The sequence below is a fragment of the Schistocerca piceifrons genome, chromosome 2 (genome assembly GCF_021461385.2).
Source record: "Schistocerca piceifrons isolate TAMUIC-IGC-003096 chromosome 2, iqSchPice1.1, whole genome shotgun sequence".
In the NCBI taxonomy this organism is placed as follows: Eukaryota; Metazoa; Arthropoda; class Insecta; order Orthoptera; family Acrididae; genus Schistocerca; species Schistocerca piceifrons.
In genome coordinates this window covers 416,214,397-416,236,277 of record NC_060139.1, presented here as the reverse complement: position 1 = coordinate 416,236,277, position 21,881 = coordinate 416,214,397, and positions in this window count along the sequence as shown.

The following is a 21,881-nucleotide window of genomic DNA, read 5'->3' as shown; positions in this document are numbered from 1 at the left end:
TTTGAAAACTGAATAAATCACGGAATAATGTAGATAGAGAGGTACAAATTAACAGACATGCTTGGAATGACATGGGGTTTTATTAGAACCAAAAAAATACAAACGTTAAAAAAACGTCCGACAGATGGCGCTTCATCTGATCAGAATAGCAATAATTAACATAATAAAGTAAGACAAAGCAAAGATGATGTTATTTACAACAAATGCTCAATATGTCCACCATCATTCCTCAACAATAGCTGCAGTCGAGGAATAATGTTGAGAACAGCACTGTAAAGCATGTCCGGAGTTATGGTGAGGCACTGGCGTCGGCTGTTATCTTTCAGCATGCGTAGAAATGTCGGTCGATCTATATGAGCTCTTAGTACGGCTGGCACACCTTCTACATTTTGGCAGCCCAGGTCTTCGGGATTTTTTCTTTTAGAGTTTGGGAAAACACTCTTTTTGGTATCGAATCCCAATTGCGATTCTTCTACAAAGCAAATCCTTTTACAAATTAATTGCAGTATTAACTTAACACAAATCATGATTAGTGATATGAAATTTCACAACTAAGTGAGTTAGTACAATAATTGAAGAAATCTTGTGTCAGATCCAGAATATTACCTAAATTCCAGCTTCTCCCTTCAGTTTCCACTATTCCCACCCCTATTACTATCAGTACGAATGCCAGGGATTTTCTGTTTAGAGTTTTTTATTCTTGCCTTCAGGTCTAATGATCTCCTTATCGATTGGACATGAAGCTATAATCTTCCTTCTCTCCCTACCTGGAGGCCAGGAACAGTTTGAGGCGGGCGTTCCAAACCAAACAGATCCGAAAGAGTACGTCTAAGCATATGAGAATTACGATTCATGACATTACTTATAAATACCACTGAATGAAAGAGACTGCATTAAGCCACAGTTCTTAATAGTTTTTTTTTTTCACCTCAACGAGTTTCTGGCCTGAGCCAATCGTCAGACTGTAACGAGGATATGTTGTACAAATTCCTCACTATTTTTTGTTACGAGGAAACGAAACTGGTTAAGGAAAATATAGTATTTTTCAGAAAGTGTGGCTTATTTTAGTTTTTTTCCTTCAGTGATATTTATGGAAACAGACACAGTCTTTTCAAACCATTGAGGATGCCGTTAATCTCCCCCGCAAATAAATGCATAGGCCAAACACTGCAGACTCAAGTGTGTGGTGTATTAGGAATACATCGTACCAAACCCCAATTAAGAAAAATGCCTGTCTCAAATGCTTCGCAGTTGTGGAGGGAAGTTGGGACATATAGCTACTCAAGTGTTCAAAATAATGAAATGTCACATCAAAAAAGTATTTAGTCAAGTGTTCAAAACAATGAAATATCACATCAAAAAAGTATTTGATTGACAGTATAGAAATGCTAGTTAACTACACAAACGTATTTTTGGAAAAAAACATGATTAACAGGACGAAATCGTGCTCTCAACAAAGAATTCGAGTCCAATGTGAATGATCTTTGGCAATCCACCTTCTCGGAATTTACTATGCGTATGTGGTCAGCGTGTTGTAGAAAGTGAAATACACTACTGGCCATTAAAATTGCTACACGAAGAAGAAATGCGAATGATACACGGGTATTCATTGGAAAAATGTATTATACTAGAACTGTCACGCAATTTGGGTGCATAGATTCTGAGAAAAGAGTACCCAGAACAGCGACCTCTGTCCGTAATAACGGCCTTGATACGTCTGCGTATTGAGTCTAACAGAGCTTGGATGGCGTGTACAGGTACAGCTGCACATGCAGCTTCAACACGATACCACAGTTCATCAAGAGTAGTGACTGGCGTATTGTGACGAGCCAGTTGGTCGGCTACCATTGACCAGACGTTTTCAATTGGTGAGAGATTTGGAGAATGTGCTAGTCAGGGCAGCATTTGAACATTTTCTGTATTCAGAAAGGACCTGCAACATGCGGTCGTGCATATCCTGCTTGAATATAGGATTTCGCAGGGATCGAATGAAGGGTAGAGCCACGGGTCGTAACACATCTGAAATGTAACGTGCACTGTTCTAAGTGCCGTCAACGCGAACAACACGTGACCGAGACGTGCAACCAATGGCACCCCATACCATCACGCCGGGTGATACGCCAGTATGGCGATGACGAATACGCGCATGCAATGTGCGTTCACCACGATGTCGCCAAACACGGATGCGACTATCATGGTGCTGTAAACAGAACCTGGATTCATTCGAAAAAATGAGGTTTTTCCATTCGTGCACCCAGGTTCATCGTTGAGTGCCCCATCACTGGCGCTCCTGTCTATGATGCAGCGTAAGGGTAACCGCAGCCATGGTCTCCGAGCTGATAGTCCATGCTGCTGCAAACGTCGTCGAACTGTTCGTGCAGATGGTTGTTGTCTTGCAAACGTCCCCATCTGTTGACTCAGGGATCGAGACGTGGCAGCACTATCCGTTACAGCCATGCGTATAAGATTCCTGTCATATCGACTGCTAGTGATATGAGGCCGTTGGCATCCAGCACGGCGTTCCGTATTACCCTCCTGAACCCACCGATTCCAAATTCTGCTAACAGTCATTGGATCTCGACTAACGCGAGCAGCAACGTCGCTATACGATAAACCGCAATCGCGATAGGCTACAATCCGATCTTTATCAAAGTCGTAAACCTGATGGTAGGCATTTCTCCTCCTTACAAGAGGCATAACAACAACATTTCACCAGGCAACGCCGGTCAACTGCTGTTTGTGTATGAGAAATCGGTTGGTTACTTTCCTCATATCAGCACGTTGTAGGTGTCGCCACCGGCGCCAGCCTTGTGGGAATGCTCTGAAAAGCTAGTCATTTGCATATCACAGGATCTTCCTCCCGTCGGTTAAATTTCACGTCTGTAGAACGTTATCTTCGTGGTGTAGTAATTTTAATGGCTAGTAGTGTATTTCTAGCAAATCTGTCGGAGTATTGGAGAATATTAAAAATGTAACAGTAAAGTGGTACTACAAATTTTAGTTTGAAACTGACCGTGTGTAACTTATATATCAGCCAAACTTAAGAGAGCAGCGCGCGCTCTTCGTTAGGCGGTGCGACTTACCCAGCAGGGTGGTGAACTTGGACATGAAGGGTGCGTGCCGCCGGATGCCGACCCAGGCGTGGTGCAGGCGGTGCGCGGCCAGCAGGCCTGCGATGGCCCGTGCCTCGGCCGGCGTCTCCGGCACGGCGAGGTGCGCGCCGTCGCGGAGGCAGCGGTTCTCCGCGTCGATGAAGCCGCGCTGCGTGCGGTAGACGCGGTACAGGCCCACGCTCGCCACCAGCTGGTAGCCCGGCAGAAGGCGGCGGGCCGCCACTGCGCACACGTCACGCTGCATGCAGCACAGGTGGGAACAGGAGGGGGAGGGCGGGGCGAAGTGGACGAGGACACCGCTCACACTGCTGCCTCTTCAGGAGCATTTCGTGTTTTTGTTTTTCTTTCCTTTATTGTATTTCGATCCACCGCCCACCCAACCCCACCCCTCCACCCCCGAAGGGGGTGGGCTGGCAGCAGCTTATTACGCTGCTCTGCAGCCTACAGACTTTTTAAAATGTAAGAAGAAGTTAAGAAACAATAAAAGCAGGCGATAAAACGGGGACTTAAATTGTAAAACGACGGAAAATTGGGGAAAGTTAAAACATAAAGCAAAGGGTTAGCAAAGCGATTAAAAATACACAGGATGTAGACAGGTAACATAGTAGACAGACAATTAAAAAACATGGCGACAGTCTGGTTTCTGTTTGCAAGAGATATAAAATCACACCCAGTGACAGTATGATGGCTGTTCGCACCTCTTCGGGAAAGACACACATCACTGAACACTCACTGCAAAAATTGCGCTAAAATGTCGGCACAAAGAGGACACACCTTAGCCTAGGGCAGATGGGGAGGTGGACCTGAACAGATGAGTAGGAAAACAAGGAGGGAGGAGAGGAAAAACGAAAGGGGGGGGGAACCAAAGGAGGGAGAGGACCCATAAGGGGGGAGGGGGAAGGGGCAGGGCAGACGGGAGTGAGAATGGGAAAAGGCAGAGGAGGGAAATGCAAAAGGACTCAGGGGAGAGAAGGGGGGCAGAGAGAGGGTAGGTGGGGAAAAAAGAGGATAGGAGGGGGGGAGAGGGATAGAGGAAAGGAGGGGGGTGAGGATCAGAGTTGATAGGAGGGATAAATGGAGGGAGAGAGGGCATCATCTGGGAAGGGGAATTGATGGAAGCCACCTTGGGAAAGGAGATGAAGGGTGGACAGATGAAGGGTAGGGCAGACACAACAGTGAAGACGTGGCAGGGGGTGGGGATGGGAGAGGAGAGGAGCAACCAGGGGGTGAGGGGGATCAAGGCGGCGGGAGGTGTAGAGTATGTGGATATGTTTGAGGAATAGGAGCAGATGGGGGAAAGGAATGAGGTCATAGAGGATCCGCGTGGGGGACGGGAGGCGTATACGGAAGGCGAGGCGGAGTGCATGACGCTCAAGGATCTGGAGTGACTTACAGAATTTCGGGAGGGGGGGGGGCAGATATTCAGGTGGGACTGGCATAACAGAGGATGGGACGGATTAAGGATTTGTAGGTGTGGAGGAGGGTTGAGGAGTCGGAGGCGGTTGTGGGCTTTGGATTGGATGGAGTGGAGATGAGGGATCCAGGTGAGGTGACAGTCAATGGTGAGGCCAAGGTAGGTGAGGGTGGGGGTGAGGCAGATAGGACGGGTGCAGACGGTAAGTGAGAAATCCAGGAGCCAGAAGCAGCGAGTGGTACGAGCGACGATGATTTCCTGGGTCTTGGAAGGATTTATTTTCAGGAGACACTGGTTAAACCATGCGGCAAAAAGGTCAAGGTGGTTCTGGAGAAGGCGTTGGGGCCGTTGGAGGGTAGGAGCGTGGGCGAGGAATGCGGTGTCATCGGCATATTGCAAGAGGTGTACTGGAGGAGGGGGGGGGGTGTTGGGCAGCAGTTCGTGGTGGACCTTTGATTTATTAATCACCAGTCGTACCTGGAGTGCATTGTAACGCCACGGATTGATTTGATATTTTGACACAATTTAGCATTGTAATACGCCCGGGGTTTTAAATAGAGGGTGATTGTAATTAAAGGTAAACTTTCAAACCGCTGTAGAAATAACACCATTGGTCAAAATGACGCATATACTCACAAAACCTAGTAATTAATCAAAAATATAAAGGAAACACTTATGAGCTCATTATTTTTATGAAATCCCTCAGAGTCAGATTGAGTCTTTAGTTACTGTTATTTTGAGAGAACGAGAATCTGGTCAGGTGCTCTGTCGACAGTGGTTGTTAAGTGAAGGTGATTCAACAAGTGGTGAGTGGCAGGTGGCTGCCATGAGGCTTGCGGTGACAGAAGCGTTTCCGCAGCATTCTCGGGCGTTGTCTCTTCGTCTTACGTGGCGGCATCCAGAGGAGAGACAGAGCCTTATTGGAGAGGTCATTGCTGCATAAGACTTGCTGACTCTCATAACACTCCCAATCAATGTACTGAGCGACTTAAAGTTTTAGTGAAATGCTACATCTGATAGCTCCCATCGAAGTCTCTAAGTGTCACACTCTAGGAGGACCACTCTTCTAGCACCCTGCGTAGTTTTCAACGGATGCTTACTCAGTCAGCCGAATTTTTTACCAGCATCTTTCCCAGCTCTTGTGTTGCACCCACTTTTCCCACAGCAAAAAAGGGACACACATTCACGAAGAAAGTTTGTTTCTGAGAGCAGTCCTTCGCTATGGCAACCTTCATTTGCTTCACAACCTGCAAATATCCCGTGTCCAGAGATTGCCTTTTTCTCGCTCCGTTGATTTACGGTCATTGTCATATAAAGTAAACAGAACTGTTTCACTGTTCGTTAACGATGCTGTTCTCATAGATGTTGTGATGAAACTAGGTGTCATCTTTTCTTTTTGGGGAGGGGGGTACTTGTTGACAATGAGGTACATTGTCAAACACTTTTCGAAAATCTACGTCATCTCTTATTTCGCTATATGCAAGATATCCTTTGTGAATTAAAAAAGCTTGGTTTCACACAAGTAGTTTTTGTAGATCCCCAGTAGATTCATTGACAGAATATTGTTTTCTTTTGGAACGTCATAATGTTCGGGCATGAAATATAATGCGAAACAGACTGACAACAGCGATATTCGACCGTAAATATCTTTTATAAAAATGAGAGGACAGTAATTTCAAGCCACACGACAGTATTCGACGTGCAACATATGCTCGGTAAATGTGAGCTAGGGGACGGTCTGTTACCGCAGTGCATTGAGTGCAAAAATAAGTATATCAGGGCAGTCGCCTTCTTCTTTTTGGTTACTGTTAAATCATTTTTAATGCTGGGAGTGTACAATGCAATAGCTTTCATTTTACGAGTCAATGCACAGTTCAGATATTGGTAAATAGTAATTTCGTTGTGAATAAATTTTAAAAGCACGGTTCCCTGCTAGAACTGTTATATTCAGTTTCGATACCGGAATTGGTCGACATTCTACATAAACCAATTTGTACTATACAGGGTGTACGTGTGTAAATGTAGTTAGTTTTATCTGTGGTACCATGATATGCACAAAAAACTGTATATTAGTTGTTTGTTCTCTCCATCGAAGAGTCTTCGCGCAAATACGTCACAAACTTTATGACCTGTTGATTTCTGCATGGCTGTAACTGCATCGGTGAGTGGTCTATGCCTATAGGTATAAACTAACTGTTCCACGTCCACGCCTCCACACTTCAACACTTGAAATGGTGTCCAGGGGAAAATAAGGATTATCGGCTTGCTCTTGGTACACATACTTGAAGGTATTAACAAACCTAAAAATGTATGACTTGTAATAGTTATAATTATTGGTGTGCAATTGAGGTAAATATTGATGTAACGTTTTTCAGTATACTGTCCCCAATCATCAGTAGAAATACCTGCTCTTGCATAAGATACACCCCGTATTATTAGAACTTTGAGTAACACTGTTTGTTGTTATCTGCATCACCATAGAGAAACTTCCTTAATAGTTGCTTTGGCGTTGTGTGACATTTATTAATGGAAACATTTTGCCCATGGAGAATGTATGAAAAATGTAAGGCGTGGAAAGGCTTTGCATTGTTTGTGTTACTATCTAGTTAAGTCCTCCGAATTTCACCACTCCGATTTTTCATAAAAATATATTTATGCATATGCAATATATATATATGCATTTACAACAAATGCATTTCACCGTTACCGAAATATAATCATCCAGGAAATATCTGAGTCTGTAGCGACTTTGAACTAAAAGCTAACGAACCTTGTTCACATGTCGTCTTCTTCTGCACGTTGGGAAACAGCGGATGTTGTAAGTGAGCGCGATGTTCGGGCTCCTGAAACATGGAAGTATTTTCTTAGCGTGGACTTATCATCAAACTAAACCTGCATGTTTATCCTGTTGTTAATATAATTTTTCTGGAGTTTTTCTAATTCGCAATTGATTATTGGGACAAGTAATTGGTTGCTGAAAATACTTTTCTACGAACATAAAGTAAGTCGTAGTAAAGTTTGTGTTAATTGCGTTGATCAGGGGGACAGGACTAAATTGTTCTAATATGGGGTAATTGCAGAACTGTATTTTTTATTTCTCCTTCCAGGATTTCAATGGAAGGATGTTTACATCCTATATGCAACACAATTAAGGCATAATAATGAATATACAACCGCAGACTCAAGCAATAGTGTTACAGTTTTAAGAGATCGTATTTAATTTTAAACATGGTGATTTTAAAAGCACTATTACACTTACTAGACAACATTCTTAAATATTATGAATGAATTACAGATTAAAGATTAAAAGATAATTATATTACGGTACTTTAACCTCACCTTTTTATTACTGATGTGATAACAGTACCATCTTTGGACGTTCATGCTTGTGTTACTGGTGGATGTCACATATTTATAGTATGTTATATAAGTAAACTAGTTTGCCGTAAAATTTTTCGGATGTCGATTGAGTCTCTTTTGAACGTATTTTAAGGCCATTGTGGATTATTGAGCTTCTATCAAACCATAAAGTTATTATCAGTGCCTTACTTTCGACAGTTTGGAGTATGTTAATGTTTGTAGGTGCAGCACATCAGCTACGGTGGCTGCTCTATGGCACTTTAAAAAAATTCTTGGGCTCCTCTCCAGTTTCTTCCATTCCATGCAAAAATGAACGTGTGAAACATAAGGTGGACTGGGTGTGGGAAAATTGTGCCTGGGCCTTCAAAATTGTAAATTCTCGGAAAAGACTACTAACAACTAAAATATTTCTTCTTCACGATAAATTCATTAAGTACCTGACGGATCACAAAGGTCAGATGAAGTGAGGGGTCAGTGATGCAACTAAGCTAAGACTGGCAGACAGTAGGCACAGCAAACAAAGGCGATACTTTTCACGACGGTACCCGGAAAGTGCTACTTACGTGTCATTTCGGAGAGACGGTAACAGTCTTATTAAGTACAATGCCTTCATCCTCACTTCATTTATAGGATATACACTCCTGGAAATTGAAATAAGAACACCATGAATTCATTGTCCCAGGAAGGGGAAACTTTATTGACACATTCCTGGGGTCAGATACATCACATGATCACACTGACAGAACCACAGGCACATAGACACAGGCAACAGAGCATGCACAATGTCGGCACTAGTACAGTGTATATCCACCTTTCGCAGCAATGCAGGCTGCTATTCTCCCATGGAGACGATCGTAGAGATGCTGGATGTAGTCCTGTGGAACGGCTTGCCATGCCATTTCCACCTGGCGCCTCAGTTGGACCAGCGTTCGTGCTGGACGTGCAGACCGCGTGAGACGACGCTTCATCCAGTCCCAAACATGCTCAATGGGGGACAGATCCGGAGATCTTGCTGGCCAGGGTAGTTGACTTACACCTTCTAGAGCACGTTGGGTGGCACGGGATACATGCGGACGTGCATTGTCCTGTTGGAACAGCAAGTTCCCTTGCCGGTCTAGGAATGGTAGAACGATGGGTTCGATGACGGTTTGGATGTACCGTGCACTATTCAGTGTCCCCTCGACGATCACCAGTGGTGTACGGCCAGTGTAGGAGATCGCTTCCCACACCATGATGCCGGGTGTTGGCCCTGTGTGCCTCGGTCGTATGCAGTCCTGATTGTGGCGCTCACCTGCACGGCGCCAAACAAGCATACGACCATCATTGGCACCAAGGCAGAAGCGACTCTCATCGCTGAAGACGACACGTCTCCATTCGTCCCTCCATTCACGCCTGTCGCGACACCACTGGAGGCGGGCTGCACGATGTTGGGGCGTGAGCGGAAGACGGCCTAACGGTGTGCGGGACCGTAGCCCAGCTTCATGGAGACGGTTGCGAATGGTCCTCGCCGATACCCCAGGAGCAACAGTGTCCCTAATTTGCTGGGAAGTGGCGGTGCGGTCCCCTACGGCACTGCGTAGGATCCTACGGTCTTGGCGTGCATCCGTGCGTCGCTGCGGTCCGGTACCAGGTCGACGGGCACGTGCACCTTCCGCCGACCACTGGCGACAACATCGATGTACTGTGGAGACCTCACGCCCCACGTGTTGAGCAATTCGGCGGTACGTCCACCCGGCCTCCCGCATGCCCACTATACGCCCTCGCTCAAAGTCCGTCAACTGCACATACGGTTCACGTCCACGCTGTCGCGGCATGCTACCAGTGTTAAAGACTGCGATGGAGCTCCGTATGCCACGGCAAACTGGCTGACACTGACGGCGGCGGTGCACAAATGCTGCGCAGCTAGCGCCATTCGACGGCCAACACCGCGGTTCCTGGTGTGCCCGCTGTGCCGTGCGTGTGATCATTGCTTGTACAGCCCTCTCGCAGTGTCCGGAGCAAGTATGGTGGGTATGACACACCGGTGTCAATGTGTTCTTTTTTCCATTTCCAGGAGTGTATTTTATTTACTCGCATATTATTCACATGATTAACTCTAACAAAACTTCCACCTGTCAAGGGTAAATTGTTTCTATTTACAGTTAAGTAAAATGTGAATTAACTATGCATAATAAATTGCGTGAAGTGGGAAAAATCCCGAATTCCCACTCCGGAACTGAGTAACTACATATCAAAATGAGAAGCTCTGTTTCAACAACAGAGATAACTGCTAAGGTATGCTGGAAGATCGTTGAAGGTTCATAAGCGAGAAGAAAGAGATTTCTTCTCAGAACCTCGAGCAGAGGGCTCCTACAATTGTTTGAAGTGTCATCACTATTGAAGAAGATTTGGTCAGTCAGTGGAAGACAGAAGAGTAAATGTTGATGCATTCAGGCAATGACCACAATGACCAGTGATCTGGCAAAGAGAGCTGGGCGAGCAGTGTCAGTTTTGAAGAGGCAAGAGCGAAGCAAATATGAAATTCAACTCTCGGGTAAGATTCTGTACTTACAATATAAATCTTCACATAAACGTATTTGAAAACGCATGGAAAGAAAAAATGTCAAAAATTGTCTAGGGAACTCACGCCAAACGGGGTTTTCAGTACTACGTCCAAGTTCAGTTTCAGACGGGCCAACATCAAATTAAGTACCCTTCAAGCAGCGTATCTTTTGACTGAAAGCTTCTTCGTAAAAGACGTCATGTATTTGTAAGGGGCTATCAAAAAGTTTCTATTCGAAGGCCGTACAGTCCAGAATCGGTATGAAAATCGTGCAAAATCGACGAGAACTTTTATACAGCCGTTCCACCGACGCGCCGGGTTGAAGATACCTGTTCGGAAACATATCGTGCCCGCAGGCGTGAGAAAGTACGTAACTGCCTGCTGCCTCCCCACGCAACTATCTCGCCTTTGGTCCCTTAAAAAAGACCTCGAAGGGTCGACCCTTCAAGGCCCTTTTTTAAGAGACCAAAGGCGTCATAGTTGTGTGGGGAGAGACTGGAACTACAGGGCGGGTGCTCTATTGTTTCCCCTTTTGAAATGGCATAACTTCTGCGTAAGGCATTAGCGAAATGAGACGTGCGTTATCATGAAGCCCCGTAAAAATTCTTCATTCTCTGACGGACGTCTACCGCTCTTCATCCTTCGGCATCCAAGGAAAGAATATCAGCCCGTTGGTGCTCTTTGAGCGTATTTGGTAATAAAGACGCCATAGTTCATTTTTTCGCATTTGCCGCACTAACGTCGAAAAGGAAATAATGTCGCACTAATCTCTTGGGTACATGAGAATGCTTATATACCCGCATCGGAGGCGCGCTGCATTGCATGTACGCTGCAGCAATGCCTTCAAACCGAACATTATTATGACTAGCAGGCGTCAGATATACTAAATATTTCTCAGAAGCGGCTTTTGGGACAAAATAAGCTGTAGAAACACAGATCCAACTACAGAAACACTATAGAAGTTCCAACACGCTGCGTCTGGAGTCAATAAATTCTGAACTAGAATTCAGCAATGAAAAGTGACGAGCACATGGATCACGTCGGTGTGTATAGAATCCTCAACTTTGTTCCCAGGGAACAGCAGTAGCATTATATTGATTTTTTAGAAATAACTGCGATTCTCCTGTCGAAGCGCCATCTTGCGAAGCACTATTCCATGTTCCATAGACTGTCCATCATGCAACGTGTATGTCGAAGACTATTTACTGCTTGAAACAGTTTATGCTTGCGATTTACTTGAATTATCGTTTCAAGATGAGAATGCAATTTGTCATGTTTGTATCTTCCGTACATTGTGTATGTCAAAGTATGGTTCAATACCCCTTCTGGATTGAATCGTGAAACGGAACCACCAGAAAAATATATTAAAAGGCTCACGTACTAATATCGATAAAATCCCAGACATTACCGATAATGTAATTCAACATTTCCTTCCTAAAAAAATTTTGAGTATTTTTCACAGGAACTGAATCGTGTGTCGAGTTCCTCAAGATAGATTCTTCGGAGAGAAATAAAAAAGGAAATTTTGTCACTGTACACCCTATAAATGATCAAATCGAAAGAGGTGCAGCTTATGGAATGCTGCAATAAGTTATTTACGGAAAACGATGAGATGAAGTACCAGGAATTTCAACTTCTGTCTCATGTTCGGCATAAGTTTTCAGTGCACGAACGAATATTTTATCAAAACATATGAATTTTTAGAAGAAAATGTGGCTCTTGTTCATGGTACTTGCCTCACAAATATCTTTCATATAAATTTTATATAATTCATGATTAAACTTAATATACCGGTATTAATAATTATTACTAATTATGTTCAAAGTTACTGGCTAAACACCTGTTTCTAAGTATTGCTTTTCATTAAACGTTAGACTTTTTTTCATTTTTTCTCTTTATGTGGTTCACCCAAGTTCACACAACTCATTTTTACGGACTGGAACCAAAATTATTTGTACCAATAAGGAAAAACTATCTCACAGATAGTTCCCCATATGGGACGTACATACAACATTACTGTTGCAGCAGTGCTTAACAACAGCATAGAACGAATTACAGTGTAGGGAGATGGGTACACGTGAAGCTATCCGCTTCCTCTCTTGTACTTCTGGGAAAGTCAGTGCTACGACAAATGCATTCACCGAACAAATATCAAACGAAGTGGAAAGATGAATGATGGTATTACTGTGCCTTTCACCGTTAACATTCGCGAAATCGGTATGTGAGTGTGGTCCAATGGAGCAGAAAAATCAGTATCGGGAAAATCCTCCGTGTCGTCCCGTGACAGAAACGTTCGGGGCATGCTCCCAGGCGTGATGTGGGTTTGGACCCGTGGGCAGCACAAGATCTTGCACATAACGTCACCTACCGAGCTGAAATACACAAGGTCACAAAAACTGAAGTACCGAATGAATGCAATGCAGTTTCACAGCTTCCCGATGTTTTTCTTGCGATTCCATATCAGAACTTAAAAACAATAGTCTCTTCATACCTTTGGGCCACAGTTATGTAGTAATATTCCAATGCTATCTCCACTATTTGACTGTACCACTGTGTATTTTATATTAAGCCATTATCAAGTACAACAGTGTTGCGTAGAATTATGCTGTGTTAAGCGAATTTGGTGATTTTGTACTTATCTACATGCTGGGATACCCAGTTCAGTAGAGCTTGTCTTCACTTAATAAAGTCTGATTTTGTTCAATATCTTTGTGTTTGATAACGGCTTATCGCCGAAGTCGTAATAGTAATACAAAATGAAGAAGTTGTCCAGTCAAATGGTGGAAATATCATTGAGATTAAAAAATAAGTTAATATAAACAGTTACGGTTTTCAGTCAGTCAGGTACGTTAATGTAACAACTAAGGGCATGGATAATTTGTTACATTCGATTATAGCATCACCATTAGCTTTTGTAATACATTTCAGACATGTTTGGTATCATTTACGTGAGCCTCTATTAGCAGCAGACAACGGAACCATTGTACGTGAAGACTGCACTAGATAACTGACATATTCAATAAAGGTGCCTGTCAGAAAAAATCTTTTCTCTTCTGAAAGCAACACTTGAGCTGTTACTAAACCATTTTCTCTGTGCTATTCTTCCTTGTGGGAGCGTAAGTCGGGGGACACATGCTGTAGACCTTGTGTGAAATTTCGAAAGTAGGAGAAAGTAATTGCTGTAAGGATGAGTTTTGAATTGTGACAGGATAGCTCAATCATTGAGACCGTTGCCCCTGCAAGGTGCAAGATTCCGTAAAGTTGTCCGGTCCCGCGCAGTGTTTCAATCCATCAGGAAGCTCCAAGACTGTTATATTGTCCGCAGAACCTGATAAATTCTCAGTTTCGTCCACTGTAATGACGAGCTACAATATCTCAGTAGTGGCTGTGCAGTTGGCCTACGACCGTTCGACACAGTCAGTTGGTTGCAGGGCAGGTGGATCACATACTATTGCGTGAGTTTTCATTCTCAAGAATCTGGAAACGCAACAATCTGTTATCTTCCTGTGAAGCCATTTCAGATTTATTGGGTTTTTTGGACGTGCCTTACAGCGTTGGCCGCATGTATTATGAGCGCAATTCATTCAGTGTAGCTGAACAGCATAACGAGATAATCAAGTGCTCTGGTTTGGAGCCCAGTTACCTGCAACCATGGATTCTCTCCTCGTGCGTGTCTCATACTGCACAATGCATTTAAATGAAGCTAAAATTAATGTTGTCACTCTGTTAATTGTCCGCCCGCACAGACGACACAACAACACTTCATCATGCAGTTACAATGTCGCAACTTCTGGTTTCCTGAGGGTGGCGGCGATCCGAAACAGAGAAGTGTCGACAGGGAGCGTTCTGAACGGTGTCCTTTTAACGATCAGTATTTGCGAGTCGGCGACCAACATACCACACACCTTACTACAGTTAGTCATTCGGCCTGAGATGACGACCCCCCCCCCCCCCCTCAAATGTCAATATTTGGTCTTGAGCAAAATAGTTTGACGACCACGTGTCTGGAAGCTTTGGTTGAGGCAGCTGGACGCTTCAAACAACGTGATGTTCAGTAATCTTAATCATAAGTATAGTGAATGTGTCGACATGCTTCAGTTTTAATGAATTTTAGAATACAAGCTGCCTTGTAATCTACTCCACTGCATCTGTATGCTATTGTAAATATACACACGCTGCAACGTATATTTGCTATTCAATTATATACTATTATTCTTAAACTAACGATAAGTTGAACACTTAGTACTATTTCTACATTAGAAGTACATATACAAGTGTTCCACATTGACCAAAAGCTCTAACTGTGCTCAATGGAAAAGTGGATGGACTGGCGTTTTAATTTTGTTCTCCTTGTAGATGCACCTGTTCATCTCCTAGAAGTAACCTGCAATCGTAAGAGAAAGTTGTCAACTCTTCGCGATCATTTTTTTTGGATGAAAAGTAAAAGGTGCCGCGATGTACACTTGCTTCGCATGTGTGTCAGCTGAACACAAAAGCTGACTGCAAAACATATCACTAATTTCTATGGTATGTACGCAGCACACTAACGAAGCAAGAGAACGACCCGAAAGAGCTACTAGGTAACTCTGGATGACAATCTGCCGCTGGACGCTTCAAACAACGTGATGTTCAGTAATCTTAATCATAAGTATAGTGAATGTGTCGACATGCTTCAGTTTTAATGAATTTTAGAATACAAGCTGCCTTGTAATCTACTCCACTGCATCTGTATGCTATTGTAAATATACACACGCTGCAACGTATATTTGCTATTCAATTATATACTATTATTCTTAAACTAACGATAAGTTGAACACTTAGTACTATTTCTACATTAGAAGTACATATACAAGTGTTCCACATTGACCAAAAGCTCTAACTGTGCTCAATGGAAAAGTGGATGGACTGGCGTTTTAATTTTGTTCTCCTTGTAGATGCACCTGTTCATCTCCTAGAAGTAACCTGCAATCGTAAGAGAAAGTTGTCAACTCTTCGCGATCATTTTTTTTGGATGAAAAGTAAAAGGTGCCGCGATGTACACTTGCTTCGCATGTGAGTCAGCTGAACACAAAAGCTGACTGCAAAACATATCACTAATTTCTATGGTATGTACGCAGCACACTAACGAAGCAAGAGAACGACCCGAAAGAGCTACTAGGTAACTCTGGATGACAATCTGCCGCTGATCCTTTACCTGAGTCCATCAGAAAGTGAGCTGTAGATGTATCAAACAGGCGGTGTTTCTCCTTCCCAAACTTAGAAGCGTACACGATAAAAGCTAGTAGCTAATAACTATAAACAAATTAGTAGGGAAATATAATTGAGCCTTCACGGCAGGTGAAATTCAGAAAAATTATATTGACTAAACGAAGTGATTCACAATACTTTCGTCACAAATCGTTTTCATTTAGTTTCAGCACTTTCATAAATTTCAGTTATTCCTGACAACCATAGCACTTATTTAATCTAGAACTATCACAAGTAATCTTTTTGAAAAATAATTGAACAAGAGGACTCACAAATGTGAAAAAAACTAAACATTTCTTTATGTAAGTCACGAATACCGATATATTTGTGAGTGTAAGATTTCTTTCCAGTTGCCACCCGTAAAAGAAAGACGAGGTAGGCAATATGATCGTCTAATTAACTGAACATAAATGTACTTTGAACGATAGACGTCAAGCTAAGATATTGTATCATAAATTTGTAGGGGCAGTGGGGATCTTATTTCTTCTGTGCCCACAAGTAAATAGCTGTACTGCTCCGCTGCAGTGTGATGTGTGTATATTACAGTGCAGAAGGTCATGCTATAGTACACAATACAGCGTCTGCGTGACATACCCACAGCTGTAAACAGAGTAGCTCACGTGAGTGTCTAGCTGATCACCAGACCATCAGATAAGAATTGGGGAGGGTGAACCAAGGTGAACTCATATAACGATGGAAAAAAATAGAACAACAATGAGTAGTTTGTAGACACCACTAAAGTGAAATTACGGAGAACCTGATTTACTCTATAAGTCAATACCAGAAATATACCGAAAGAATGCACGCTTGGCTCGCAGTCGTGAAAGTTTGTTCAAAATCCTGTATTCACAGATAGGTGCTACTGTTTTCTTCCTCGTCGTAGTTATTTTTGAATTAGTCCTGTTTCTCCGTTCGTGATTACTAAACGGAAAATTAATGTAGAAGGTATTAAAATTGTGTTACCTGTTGCTGTACTATTCAAGTAACTATCTCACAAGAGACAATACGAGTTCGTTTCTGTAAACAATGTTGTTCCATTGGTTCATTTATTTTATTATAAACAGTTACTTGGAACGCGTACTGCCTGACGCAAAGGAAACTTCTGAATGGTGTTCCAGAGCGATAGACAACAGTAGAGTTTTATGACAGCAGGGATCAGTAACTAGGTGAAATTTTCCGAACAGTAGAAAAGGAAGAAAACCCACAGCGCTGTTCGTTAAAGTATTTTGTTTTTGCGAAAGAAAGTTTACAGAATTGTGGATCGTAATTATTGAAGTTTTAGATTTTATTAAGTTGTAACCATGAAGTACGCGTCAAGATACAGGTCCCAGAAGTGGTACTGTCCGTCTTAATTAAGCGCCAGTTGTCGCTGTAGTAAATAATCAGTTCTTCTTCGTAAACCGAAATTTAAATTCTATTAGACAATATCTCTGCCCTTAAAAATGTTATCACTAAAGAAAAATTTTTAGCTAGTTACACGTAACCTACAAGTAGCAAAGTAGAGCACTGATTTTTTTTAATAACATTATGAAGTAACTGGTTGTTATAGTTGTGACGGTAGGTAGCTGATTTCAATAACGCAAGCTACTTATGTGCTTCAGTCGAATATCTAAACCGTTATCTAATATTTACAAAATTAAATAATGGTACATAAAATGAATTGATTATTTTGTCGCTTCTAGTGAGCTGAAGAAAAGTGTATAAGGCTTACTGTCTAAAAGCAAATAGGAGATTCATCTCATTACTCATCGTAAGACGCGTACTCTCTCACAAAAATACACTTATGTACAATGCGAGAGAGGGAGACAGAAAGAGAGAGAGAGAGAGAGAGAGAGAGAGAGAGAGAGAGAGAGAGACAGAGAGAGAGAGAAAGCAAACTTGGAATCTTAAAAGATCACTTATATTTGACTTAATCACTGGATGTTCCTAATCCAGACAAGATATTCAGCAATATCCCAACTGATCTCTATCTGCTGGGCGAAACTAGGTTTTTGGACAATGGTGCCAACTCGGGTCTCAAGGACATAGCAGTGTACTCGGTGAGATGAGTTATTAGACTGAGCTATTACTTTTCACGACTTCTGAAAATACCACATTCCAGTTTTTACTACCTGTGTCAATTACCTTCTCTTTTGTGACACCATAAAGGTATAACAAAATTTAAAGCCGCTTCTGGATTCTGTTCTCATGTGCTGTTTCCTTCTCTCGAATATGTCACGAGAACTGAAGGCAATAAAGTAAAGAATTTTCACGACTATCCTTCTAGTAATCCAGTCATAAACTTTATTTGTCTCGAAATGTCGCTGTCTTAACGAGACAATATAATTTAGCGACCTCGCACTCACATTGTAGGAACATGGATTGGAACCTGTTTTACATCTTTCATGTAGCGAGACTCGTGTTTAAATAGCTATGCAAAATTCCGAGATAAAGTGAATGCAAAAATATATCCAGATAATGTCGAATTCTTTGGTATTCGTAATAGAAATTTACTTTGTGTGGTCTGTGAGCTAAAATATAATTCACGAAAGGGAACTAAGTTAAAGACAAGTTCCATATTTTCTTCGAAACTTAATGCCAGTCATACAGTAAATAATTGGTGACGAGAATTTCTTATTATTCACATAAATAATACATATGTAGCTTCTCAGTTAGGGATGTGAATTCCGGATTTCAAGAATGAAAGTTTTGCTCAACTGCAACTTGCAGCTCATTGTTGCAGCTCACGAATTAATTTTTCCTTTGTTTTGTAGGCGCCCACACACTCGTACATAGCCTTGCAGTGAGATAGGTTTCTCATGTTCAGGGAGAAACTGCTACCTACTTCCTTTTTACATCCCTTATTAAATATAATTAATTCCATGTGATATTGTGACTTGGTCTTGGAACATCCCGTTAAATTAATTTAATAATAATAGTAATGACAGACGAGATTAAACAATATTTTCAAATGATTGGTAATGGTAGGAAGTGATGAAGTTAACTGTCAGGGAGTAAGAAGTCGTAACTCTATCGATGGTGATTCATTCACTCGATGTGTACTTACTCCGTATCGTTGTCATAATCGACAAATTCAGTGCTACATAACCTGCCTCTGAAGGCAAATGAGTCATCAGTAATGTATGGTAAGAAGCAGAAAGCAATTGACACTAGGGAATTAAAGACACAAAAGTTTATCCACCAGAGAAGAGGCTTTTCTGCTATTTTAATGTACATTATTTTTTCAAGAAATGATATCACTAACGTTCTATGATCAGAGTGTGGAGTGGTATATATCTGATTGTTGTGTGCAAATAGGAAAAAAAAGAGGTGGGCAGGCTGTGATTAAATTAGTTAAGTGAAATGCAAACAAGAGAGCGAGTGATTTCCGGTAAGCTGGTAACTGGGCAGTACCAGTATCAGCGAATGGTATTACAGATGTTGGGCTTGCCATGAGGAGAACGTTACGAGGTTAGTGACCAGATTATCCTGCTGAGCATCGAGCCAAGGCCATAACAAGCAAGGATAGTATAGAGATGACAACAGCAAAACTCGATGGGCCATACAGGAACGTTAAACATAACCTAGAACAAGTATAAACTAAAGGTATCAATCCACGAGGTAAGGATAAGAGAGCTCTGTTAACTGTACGAATTAGGACATGTAAATGGTCAGAGTACATCAGTACATTCGGAACTGTAACGAAAGACAAGAATGAGGGTGATGCGAAAGAAATACAGGATGTGATAATGTAAGTGAAACACTGACATGAACACAATTTGGTAGAGTCATGAGTGATATGTGTTCAGACAAACCAGCAGGAGTCGATGATACACCCAAGAGGCAGCGGAACTTGCGGCAGACAGAGGAATTATAAAGTGACTCGACTAGAGCAAAAAACCAGTGAAAGGAAGGTTTCAGTATCTCGTTACTGAAGAGAGCACAAGTGGATTAATACGAAAAGTACAAGATTCACATGATGCATGTAAAGTCTAAACGCTATATATAACGTCAGAAAGAATAAGTGGAGAGATAATGGATGAAGATGAGCTTCATTCCTTAAAAGGTAAACGTGCCTACAGAAAAGTCTCTTTGTACTTGATAATGGAAAGAACCTTAAAAAAAGAGAGGGAATGACGGCCGCGCGGAATTTGCCGAGCAGTCTGAGGCGCTGCAGTCATGGACTGCGCGGCTGGTCCTGGCGGAGGTTCGAGTCCTCCCTCGGGCATGGGTGTGTGTGTTTGACCTTAGGATAATTTAGGTTAAGTAGTGTGTAAGCTTAGGGACTGATGACCTTAGCTGTTAAGTCCCATAAGATTTCACACACATTTGAACATTTTTTTGTCTGGTTATTTACGTTCTCGCACAGGATAAACATTCATCCTTGGAAAAAAAAGGGGGGAATGACGTGGTTGTAATTTAATTTAAAGTGAGTAGAGATGAAGACGTGTTATCTACTGCATACATCAATGGACTTGCACTTTCAGAGAAAGCATAGCATTGACAAATGGCATCGTAATGACCTAGGCGCGGTATTCAAAATGGAAACGATTCTTCTGTTAGTTTTTAGGATGATTAGCGTTATTCTGGAAGATTGTATACAGTGTTCGTTTGGGGTAGTCCTGTTATTGAGTGATATATGTAGTACCATTAATAATCAGCGACTGAGGCTGTATTCTCGTTGTATTTAGTGCGTTTTGTGACTGCTACTACACTTACATGAACACGAAACTGACAAATTAATCTATACACATCCTAGCTGTGTACAACTTTTAATCTAGTCTTTAACATATCATCTGCATGTGAGAAAGAATCCAGAAAGAAAATGTGGGCCGCCAGTGTGGCCGAGCGGTTCTAGGCTCTTCAGTCTGGAGACGCTCGACCGCTACGGTCGCAGGTTCGAATCCTGACTCGGGCATGGATGTGTGTGATGTCCATAGGTTAGTTAGATTTAAGTAGTGCTAAGTTCTAGGGGACTCATGACCTCAGATGTTTAGTCCCATAGTGCTCAGAGCCCTTTGAATCAAAGAAAATGTAGTTGGTGAGCAATTACATATTAAAGCATATCGAAATAGGCGAATCAAATGGTTCAAATGGCTCTGAGCACTATGGGACTTAACATCTGAGGTCATCAGTCCCCTAGAACTTAGAACTACTGAAACCTAACTAACCTAAGGACATCAGACACATCCTTGCCCGAGGCGGTCGCGCGCTTTCAGACTGACGCGCCTAGAACCGCTCGGCCACACCGGTCAGCGAAATAGGCGAATCGTTCGTTGTAAGTATATCTTACTAGAATTCAGTAATACTCGCGTAATCATAAGTAATGTCAGTACTCACGCTACCGCAATTTGACAGTCTACACCCTTCTGGTGTACTGTCATGGTGTTAGTAAAATATTATACAAAACTGTCTGCACTGCATGAAAACACTTTTATTAATGAGCGGTGATTTGTTTCGACCTGACGTTGATCATTTCCGGACCATACTCCGGTGCAGTTACATAAGCAAGCGGTATCAACAGTTCATGCTCCATGCTATCGTCTCCACACGTCGTCAGTGGAGTATGGTACTGACGATGATCCACATTGGATATAAACCTCACGCCATTTCTGAAAAGAAGGTTTTCATCCTGTCAAGACTGTTCTACATAATATATTAGTACTGTTCATTGTGACTGTTCCTATGCTCAGCTGTCCTAGTATTAATTTATTATTACTTGATTTTATCATAACTTTCCGCAGATGTCAGAGTCATCCCATATGGATCAGCTTACAGCAAATATTACCGCCAGCTGCACCTCAAATGACCCTCAAGATTTGCACACAAAAAATAAGGAAAAAAAAACTGTTGCAACTTAACACGAAATCGAACATCTGACCCCTTATACAGAAAGCCTACTGACTGACCATTCAACTAAGTGAGAGTAATACGTCTCCAGTTACAGGTGTATCCTTTGGATGTATAATGAATAACAGCGTATTTTATTTGCATGAAAGGCTTCGTGCAGCTTTGCATTTGCAATGCAAATACTAACAAACTCTACTTACATGAGTACACGAAAAATAGCATATCATAGTTATTTTGAATCTGTCATTAGGTATGGTATCATTTTCTGGGGAAATTCAAGTAGTGTATCTCGAAAACTGAAACTGCAAACGAAAATTATAAGATACATGTGTAGTGCACAACTAACAGAATCTTGTCACCCATTATTTAGGAACCT